The following is an 8,000-nucleotide window of genomic DNA, read 5'->3' on the forward strand; positions in this document are numbered from 1 at the left end:
TTATTCTTGTGAAAATGTTTCTTTGATATTTGGACTTCAGGTTTCATACATTATATAGTTTATGCCTACATTTTGTCATCTATTACTAGAATATAAAAAACGTTTCTGTTTTAACAATGTGTTTACACAGATTACTGTAGAAACGGAACAGACATGAAATGCGTGTGTTCCAAATAACGATCTATTATTTCCACTCTAAAACTCCACTTCACTCCCAGATACCCAATCAACGCATGAGCTGAGAGAAGTTTGTGCACGTTCTAAATTGGTGGGGGGATGGAATAGCTGGCTGCTCTTAGCTTCTCTTTATCAGCACATTTAGAAGACAAAGGACGCTGGCGGAGAGGTGTGAAGGGATTTAAGAAGCAATTTAAGGTGGGACGGAATTACAAGTTTTTTCGTAGGCTCTGGTAATTCTAGTGTTAACTAGCTTTCTGGAACAGATTACGCCAGAATTACATGATCCTTGAGGCCAAAGATGTGGATAACTCACTAATATCACATTTTGGAATGGGTTACAAATTTGCTTGCTTTGCGTGGAAAGAAACATCTGATTAAATACAGCACAGTTATGGGGGCAACCAATGCTCTGAAATTAACCTGCAAAAGTGCAGGTTTAATGTGAAGGATTAAAGGTTTGCAGTCTTAATGATTTAAGAAACAGAGCATCCAATCATTACATCAGAATATATAAATATCTTGTCAGAAATACTGAAAACAGTTTTTAAGTTGCTGATAACAAGCAGAAAAAAACAAATCTTAAAAATATCATGTGCCTGGCAAAGAGAGGTTTCTGCATGAACATTAATGATTTGTATTCCAGGCTTTAATATTATTTAATTTCAATAAACTTTTAAAACATGACATGTTCAGTGTTGCATATTATGAACACTTCCCATCATTATTTCTTTATTTGGTGAAGGCCAATTTTCTTCAAAAGACTAGGGATGCCACACATATTAACAAAGTGACCGCAAAACTATGCCTAATTTTGAAACACCGTCTGCTCACACACATACACACAAAGAAGAACAGGCCATCTTCCTGACATAGAAATAAATCAAAGAGGAAATCTAGAGTCACAGGTAGAGTTATCAAGTTTGAATTTAATTTCAAAATTACAATTTAATAACATAACTGATTATGGACTCGCTGCAGGAAATATCTGCCCAACCTAAGTCCTTGTGCGACCGCCCTGACCTTTTAAAGAAATGCCTCTTCCCTCTACAGACTTTCTGCTTGCGTGACTGCCTATACCTTCTATGCTTATTAATTCAGTTTCGATTTGGGGTTTAAAATGTAAAATCCCTATCCAGGATTGGGTGAGCCGATAGAAATCTGGTATTCTGACTCTGGCAAATCTGCTCCAGTAAAATTATGCTATGGCAAGACAAAATTCATTCTGACATCTTTTGTAAGTTTACCTAAAATCTCTTTCTGGAAATGACCCAGAATTATTAGTAAAACACCAACTCTATCCATAGCTTTCCCTACTTAAATCAGGGAATGGAGGCAAAAGAGCTGGAATTTCATGGTAGGAATAAATTCCCAGATGAATATTTAAATCTGGGATTTACATTGTCAGTTTCTTGCAACTGGACATTTAGGTATTTTCATTTGGTACCACGATGTTTGCAGTTGTGGCAGTTTCACCACTTCAGCTCTATAATAAAGACTGTTGAGAATTTTGATGGGTTCTTTTCTGCAACTTTCATGTACTGTAATATGAGTGTGGTGGCTGTTTCGTGTTATGGCTATGGAACCAATAAAACTTTGTTCTAAAGTACCTGGATGGCTGAAGGTTTCCATTTTTTTATTTTCCATCTTACCATGCAAAATGTAATCAAGCAAAATTCTTCTGCAATGATACCATATGAGATTGAAAACATGCCCAATGTTAAAATTAACTGAAATTATGGCTAATTCTGTTAAGTTCTCTTTATTTTGTATACAGCACTGAAAGAAACAATATGTATCAAAAAGATACTTCACTATATAACCAAATGGTTGTACTTGGAAAAATTATGTAAAATGCAAACTGGATAAAGAATAAATGAATGCCTAAAACTATTTCCTTGAATTTTTCTTCCTTTTCTACGACCATTTCTTTCCTTATACCATAACTCCTGGTGACCTTTATTCCTTTTCAATCTTGTCTACTGAAAAGTAACACGAATATGCGAGTAGGTGTAAATTTAAATCGGCCATTTGGGTCCCGTGTCCTTCAGGAACAGGTAGATCATATAGGTCCTGACTTCCAACAGGTTTGGGTTAAGGCTATACTTTTAGGGATCATTTCTATAGTTTGTTCCTAGAGAAATGTGTTTCTGAAGTGCTTGGTCTCGCTACCCACGATGAAGATTGACTTTGTTTTCTTCTGAGCGTGATGGTCAGTAGTAAGTGTTTGTCTGTAAGACTACTTGCTACGTTTGATGATCGTTTCTCTTCTGGAGAAGCAGAAAGAAGGAAACATTCTCTGAGTGGTTTGTTGTTTGTGCTCCATACTAATGGTCCATTGTTTTGGGCTTAATTTTGTAACCTTGTCGAAATAAAAGTCTTTCAAGCTATGAATGCAGCTGTTCATTGTTTTCTTTCAGAAAGTATCTTTTGATGGGTTGTGCATTTTTTGTTTTGTCTTCTGAACAAAACGGCTGCCGCGGAAGTAAAAGATTAAAATGCTTTGGCTAACGTGAGATAGAACTTTATGTGCTCCCAGGGGGTAATTAGGCTGTTATCAAGTTAAGTTTGTTCAATTTTCTCGCCAATTTCTTTTTTTCAATAATGTTTTCCTTTTATTTCCGTTTCCGACCTTTTAATTCCTGTTGCCCTGTTTTTCTTTTCAATCTGGTCTGCTGAAAATGTTTAAATGGTTTTTCCCTCCAATTTGATACAGCAGTTTTCCATACGTTGTATTCATAAACTGCAATACGTCCGCCTTTGATGGAGATTGTGTAGCTTAGTTTTGTTCCTAGTATACGTGAATAGAAAATTAAAAATACACAATTTTCATGCATCTTTTTAGGGTAAGAGGTTCATCTGAACCGATTTGTTAACAGAAAATGACAGACAGGTGCACATTCACAGGGAAGAGAAGGTCGCCACTTCTTCCTTTACCTTTCATATTTGTTACTTAGAAGGGGTTCTCGACACAGCAGCGGATGCAGTGAAGGCAGTGTGGAATTGTTTTTGTTTTTTAAGCTGCAGACCAATGCTCTTTATCTTTTCGTTGCGTTGGTAATTATGAATGGATACGGCGAGATTACTTCAGGTGCACATACGCAACTCTCTGATTTATTTAGTGATTGGAAATACTCAGCCTAGATCCTATACAAAACTTCTAGTTTAATTTTCCTGATAGTTTTTGTATGAAAAGAAAAGGCCCCATTTAAACACCTGGCGGTGGTGGTGGTGTAATTGTTGTCATCTTGTGCATGATGCAACCTGGGTAATGTGGAAATGCGTCCTTAAAACTGCTTCTCTAAAAAGTATCAAAAACTAGGCAGACTATAATAATACCTTTAGCGAAATGTTTTAAGAAAGACCGTAATACGAATATGCGAGTAGGTGTAAATTTAAATCGGCCATTTGGGTCCCGTGTCCTTCAGGAACAGGTAGATCATATAGGTCCTGACTTCCAACAGGTTTGGGTTAAGGCTATACTTTTAGGGATCATTTCTATAGTTTGTTCCTAGAGAAATGTGTTTCTGAAGTGCTTGGTCTCGCTACCCACGATGAAGATTGACTTTGTTTTCTTCTGAGCGTGATGGTCAGTAGTAAGTGTTTGTCTGTAAGACTACTTGCTACGTTTGATGATCGTTTCTCTTCTGGAGAAGCAGAAAGAAGGAAACATTCTCTGAGTGGTTTGTTGTTTGTGCTCCATACTAATGGTCCATTGTTTTGGGCTTAATTTTGTAACCTTGTCGAAATAAAAGTCTTTCAAGCTATGAATGCAGCTGTTCATTGTTTTCTTTCAGAAAGTATCTTTTGATGGGTTGTGCATTTTTTGTTTTGTCTTCTGAACAAAACGGCTGCCGCGGAAGTAAAAGATTAAAATGCTTTGGCTAACGTGAGATAGAACTTTATGTGCTCCCAGGGGGTAATTAGGCTGTTATCAAGTTAAGTTTGTTCAATTTTCTCGCCAATTTCTTTTTTTCAATAATGTTTTCCTTTTATTTCCGTTTCCGACCTTTTAATTCCTGTTGCCCTGTTTTTCTTTTCAATCTGGTCTGCTGAAAATGTTTAAATGGTTTTTCCCTCCAATTTGATACAGCAGTTTTCCATACGTTGTATTCATAAACTGCAATACGTCCGCCTTTGATGGAGATTGTGTAGCTTAGTTTTGTTCCTAGTATACGTGAATAGAAAATTAAAAATACACAATTTTCATGCATCTTTTAGGGTAAGAGGTTCATCTGAACCGATTTGTTAACAGAAAATGACAGACAGGTGCACATTCACAGGGAAGAGAAGGTCGCCACTTCTTCCTTTACCTTTCATATTTGTTACTTAGAAGGGGTTCTCGACACAGCAGCGGATGCAGTGAAGGCAGTGTGGAATTGTTTTTGTTTTTTAAGCTGCAGACCAATGCTCTTTATCTTTTCGTTGCGTTGGTAATTATGAATGGATACGGCGAGATTACTTCAGGTGCACATACGCAACTCTCTGATTTATTTAGTGATTGGAAATACTCAGCCTAGATCCTATACAAAACTTCTAGTTTAATTTTCCTGATAGTTTTTGTATGAAAAGAAAAGGCCCCATTTAAACACCTGGCGGTGGTGGTGGTGTAATTGTTGTCATCTTGTGCATGATGCAACCTGGGTAATGTGGAAATGCGTCCTTAAAACTGCTTCTCTAAAAAGTATCAAAAACTAGGCAGACTATAATAATACCTTTAGCGAAATGTTTTAAGAAAGACCGTAACACGAATATGCGAGTAGGTGTAAATTTAAATCGGCCATTTGGGTCCCGTGTCCTTCAGGAACAGGTAGATCATATAGGTCCTGACTTCCAACAGGTTTGGGTTAAGGCTATACTTTTAGGGATCATTTCTATAGTTTGTTCCTAGAGAAATGTGTTTCTGAAGTGCTTGGTCTCGCTACCCACGATGAAGATTGACTTTGTTTTCTTCTGAGCGTGATGGTCAGTAGTAAGTGTTTGTCTGTAAGACTACTTGCTACGTTTGATGATCGTTTCTCTTCTGGAGAAGCAGAAAGAAGGAAACATTCTCTGAGTGGTTTGTTGTTTGTGCTCCATACTAATGGTCCATTGTTTTGGGCTTAATTTTGTAACCTTGTCGAAATAAAAGTCTTTCAAGCTATGAATGCAGCTGTTCATTGTTTTCTTTCAGAAAGTATCTTTTGATGGGTTGTGCATTTTTTGTTTTGTCTTCTGAACAAAACGGCTGCCTGAAGTAAAAGATTAAAATGCTTTGGCTAACGTGAGATAGAACTTTATGTGCTCCCAGGGGGTAATTAGGCTGTTATCAAGTTAAGTTTGTTCAATTTTCTCGCCAATTTCTTTTTTTCAATAATGTTTTCCTTTTATTTCCGTTTCCGACCTTTTAATTCCTGTTGCCCTGTTTTTCTTTTCAATCTGGTCTGCTGAAAATGTTTAAATGGTTTTTCCCTCCAATTTGATACAGCAGTTTTCCATACGTTGTATTCATAAACTGCAATACGTCCGCCTTTGATGGAGATTGTGTAGCTTAGTTTTGTTCCTAGTATACGTGAATAGAAAATTAAAAATACACAATTTTCATGCATCTTTTTAGGGTAAGAGGTTCATCTGAACCGATTTGTTAACAGAAAATGACAGACAGGTGCACATTCACAGGGAAGAGAAGGTCGCCACTTCTTCCTTTACCTTTCATATTTGTTACTTAGAAGGGGTTCTCGACACAGCAGCGGATGCAGTGAAGGCAGTGTGGAATTGTTTTTGTTTTTTAAGCTGCAGACCAATGCTCTTTATCTTTTCGTTGCGTTGGTAATTATGAATGGATACGGCGAGATTACTTCAGGTGCACATACGCAACTCTCTGATTTATTTAGTGATTGGAAATACTCAGCCTAGATCCTATACAAAACTTCTAGTTTAATTTTCCTGATAGTTTTTGTATGAAAAGAAAAGGCCCCATTTAAACACCTGGCGGTGGTGGTGGTGTAATTGTTGTCATCTTGTGCATGATGCAACCTGGGTAATGTGGAAATGCGTCCTTAAAACTGCTTCTCTAAAAAGTATCAAAAACTAGGCAGACTATAATAATACCTTTAGCGAAATGTTTTAAGAAAGACCGTAAACGAATATGCGAGTAGGTGTAAATTTAAATCGGCCATTTGGGTCCCGTGTCCTTCAGGAACAGGTAGATCATATAGGTCCTGACTTCCAACAGGTTTGGGTTAAGGCTATACTTTTAGGGATCATTTCTATAGTTTGTTCCTAGAGAAATGTGTTTCTGAAGTGCTTGGTCTCGCTACCCACGATGAAGATTGACTTTGTTTTCTTCTGAGCGTGATGGTCAGTAGTAAGTGTTTGTCTGTAAGACTACTTGCTACGTTTGATGATCGTTTCTCTTCTGGAGAAGCAGAAAGAAGGAAACATTCTCTGAGTGGTTTGTTGTTTGTGCTCCATACTAATGGTCCATTGTTTTGGGCTTAATTTTGTAACCTTGTCGAAATAAAAGTCTTTCAAGCTATGAATGCAGCTGTTCATTGTTTTCTTTCAGAAAGTATCTTTTGATGGGTTGTGCATTTTTTGTTTTGTCTTCTGAACAAAACGGCTGCTGAAGTAAAAGATTAAAATGCTTTGGCTAACGTGAGATAGAACTTTATGTGCTCCCAGGGGGTAATTAGGCTGTTATCAAGTTAAGTTTGTTCAATTTTCTCGCCAATTTCTTTTTTTCAATAATGTTTTCCTTTTATTTCCGTTTCCGACCTTTTAATTCCTGTTGCCCTGTTTTTCTTTTCAATCTGGTCTGCTGAAAATGTTTAAATGGTTTTTCCCTCCAATTTGATACAGCAGTTTTCCATACGTTGTATTCATAAACTGCAATACGTCCGCCTTTGATGGAGATTGTGTAGCTTAGTTTTGTTCCTAGTATACGTGAATAGAAAATTAAAAATACACAATTTTCATGCATCTTTTAGGGTAAGAGGTTCATCTGAACCGATTTGTTAACAGAAAATGACAGACAGGTGCACATTCACAGGGAAGAGAAGGTCGCCACTTCTTCCTTTACCTTTCATATTTGTTACTTAGAAGGGGTTCTCGACACAGCAGCGGATGCAGTGAAGGCAGTGTGGAATTGTTTTTGTTTTTTAAGCTGCAGACCAATGCTCTTTATCTTTTCGTTGCGTTGGTAATTATGAATGGATACGGCGAGATTACTTCAGGTGCACATACGCAACTCTCTGATTTATTTAGTGATTGGAAATACTCAGCCTAGATCCTATACAAAACTTCTAGTTTAATTTTCCTGATAGTTTTTGTATGAAAAGAAAAGGCCCCATTTAAACACCTGGCGGTGGTGGTGGTGTAATTGTTGTCATCTTGTGCATGATGCAACCTGGGTAATGTGGAAATGCGTCCTTAAAACTGCTTCTCTAAAAAGTATCAAAAACTAGGCAGACTATAATAATACCTTTAGCGAAATGTTTTAAGAAAGACCGTAACACGAATATGCGAGTAGGTGTAAATTTAAATCGGCCATTTGGGTCCCGTGTCCTTCAGGAACAGGTAGATCATATAGGTCCTGACTTCCAACAGGTTTGGGTTAAGGCTATACTTTTAGGGATCATTTCTATAGTTTGTTCCTAGAGAAATGTGTTTCTGAAGTGCTTGGTCTCGCTACCCACGATGAAGATTGACTTTGTTTTCTTCTGAGCGTGATGGTCAGTAGTAAGTGTTTGTCTGTAAGACTACTTGCTACGTTTGATGATCGTTTCTCTTCTGGAGAAGCAGAAAGAAGGAAACATTCTCTGAGTGGTTTGTTGTTTGTGCTC

The 8,000-nt window shown here is 37.3% G+C and overlaps 5 non-coding genes across 5 annotated transcripts; all 5 read left to right on the forward strand.

Moving 5' to 3' along the window:
- Positions 1-2,273: 2,273 nt before the first annotated feature.
- On the forward strand, positions 2,274-2,485 carry LOC120521505. Its single transcript, XR_005632135.1, has one exon. It is a non-coding gene; the product is annotated as a small nucleolar RNA U3 (small nucleolar RNA).
- A 1,165-nt stretch (positions 2,486-3,650) lies between these two features.
- On the forward strand, positions 3,651-3,862 carry LOC120521506. Its single transcript, XR_005632136.1, has one exon. It is a non-coding gene; the product is annotated as a small nucleolar RNA U3 (small nucleolar RNA).
- Positions 3,863-5,026: 1,164 nt separating this feature from the next.
- LOC120521508 lies at positions 5,027-5,238 on the forward strand. Its single transcript, XR_005632137.1, has one exon. It is a non-coding gene; the product is annotated as a small nucleolar RNA U3 (small nucleolar RNA).
- Positions 5,239-6,400: 1,162 nt separating this feature from the next.
- Positions 6,401-6,612, forward strand: LOC120521509. The gene has a single exon (XR_005632138.1). It is a non-coding gene; the product is annotated as a small nucleolar RNA U3 (small nucleolar RNA).
- A 1,161-nt stretch (positions 6,613-7,773) lies between these two features.
- Positions 7,774-7,985, forward strand: LOC120521510. The gene has a single exon (XR_005632139.1). It is a non-coding gene; the product is annotated as a small nucleolar RNA U3 (small nucleolar RNA).
- Positions 7,986-8,000: the final 15 nt, after the last annotated feature.

This window comes from Polypterus senegalus, unplaced genomic scaffold, assembly GCF_016835505.1.
Source record: "Polypterus senegalus isolate Bchr_013 unplaced genomic scaffold, ASM1683550v1 scaffold_5599, whole genome shotgun sequence".
Taxonomy (NCBI): domain Eukaryota; kingdom Metazoa; phylum Chordata; class Cladistia; order Polypteriformes; family Polypteridae; genus Polypterus; species Polypterus senegalus.